The sequence below is a fragment of the Aquarana catesbeiana genome, linkage group LG04, assembly GCF_042186555.1.
Source record: "Aquarana catesbeiana isolate 2022-GZ linkage group LG04, ASM4218655v1, whole genome shotgun sequence".
Lineage (NCBI taxonomy): Eukaryota > Metazoa > Chordata > Amphibia > Anura > Ranidae > Aquarana > Aquarana catesbeiana.
Genome location: NC_133327.1, coordinates 602,446,627 through 602,448,504, shown reverse-complemented (window position 1 = coordinate 602,448,504; position 1,878 = coordinate 602,446,627).

Sequence of the window (1,878 nt, the reverse complement as noted above, 5' to 3'; positions counted from 1 at the left end):
CACTCATAATAAAGTCAACATATGAAACTGACATACAAACATAGCTATACTCTGGAAATGAAAATGTGAGTAAAAAAAAATTAATCATGTGCAAAGTCCATCAGGAGGCTAATTAGCGTCCATATTAAGTGATCCCCAAAAACAAAATCTTTCCTTCAGATACGGAATGTAGTCTTCATTAAATGTTTTCACATTCCAAGTAATGACAGAAAAAGCTGCTTACCAGATATGCAGGACCCCTATTACAGACATCTTAAGGGCTCAGATATGTCAGATTTTACGAGCAGGAACAGCTGATATTAACTTCAAGCAGAAATTCCCTCCTACTCAGACCGTTCAGAGCGCCGTAATCCCAGTGCAGCAGGCTGCAGTGTTCTCCTTAAAACCTTTGTTTTAATGGGATCACTTGTGGTATACGATGGGAAATTAGAAAGAGAAAAAAAGGTGCTCCATAGTGTAGAAGGTTTTAATAAAATTCCTTTATTACAAACGATGGATGACTGACAACATATAGCAGAGCAGAAATGTTCAAACGGACAGCACAGCCGTGGCAAAGCCAGCCAGCTGGTATGTGGTGACGTCAGATCCCGTAGCTCCACCCGACACTGCGTTTCTCCATATGAGGCATTGACTGGGAGAGGAGACTGAATGGATGACTAGATGCAATACATTACACCCTGATTTCAGGACAAAATCAAAGCTATCCCTAAGAGCATATCTTTCAAATCCAAACAATATCACAATACAACCCCCAATGGGTAAAAAAAAAAAAGTGCAGCTTTTCATGTTTGCCAACATATGTCTTACGACACAGTTTCCTTTTCTTCTGTTGAAATCCTAATGATCATGGTTGTGGATCATTGTGACCACCACTGGGGTAAGGTCTCCCCCAAGCTTCAGCGTTAAGCAGGCTACCACCTAGTCCTCAACAATAATTCAATAATAACCCTCTTCATCCTTCCTCCTCTTACTGTTTTCTAGTGTTCACTCTCAAAAGGGCCTCCAGCAGAAAGAATAATAATATAGGTTTTGACCTTCTACCTAGCTTTGATACACAAATGTCCACATGAACAACAATATAAAAATGAAGAGGATGACAATTCATTCTGCAGTTGCCCCTACTGCTAAAGCTCTTCAAATGGTCCAAAAAGGCAATGTGCTAATCTCATTACTACGCTAAAAATAGTGCAGGCTTCCTACAGCGGAGTTATGGTGCATAATATAGTAAATGGCTACTTTGTATTGCTCATGCAGGCAGTTGGGCATTTGCAGAGTTGGAACATTGCAGATCATCATGTGGTTGGGAAGGCTGTTCTATTTTTGAAAGACCAGGAAAGCATTTTTCAGCTGCGTAAGATCAAAATCATCCTAAAATGGTTACAATTTGTTTGCTAATGTTCAAGTCTTTTTCCAGCCCCAAATATAAATATTATAGTATATATAAAGTTGGGTATACATTTTCAGTTTTTCTTTCGTTTAACCAGAGGGTTGTATGAAAAAAAAAATGATAGATCGCCTCATCAACACAAATGTTCATACACCATCTCTCCTGCTATACTATTGTATTCTGACAGTGGGAGTCCCCCCCCCGCCAGAATACACGGAGCAGTGCTTTCAGCCATTGGCTGCAAGCGCTGATCAGATACTGGTTTTCCAGCATGACCGTTTGCGTTAGACCAGCTTCTGTTGAACAGACAGCAGTAAATAAGGACCGAAAGTCGGCTGGTTCAGCAGGATTTTTGGCCTGTGTGAACCGGCTTAAGGCTGGCCCACTTCAAATACCTAATGTAATGATTGAGTGTGAATTTGTCTGTTTAGGCCTACCCCAACTGTATTGCTCAGGTCACTGTATGTAAAAATAATGAAAAGAAATGTAAG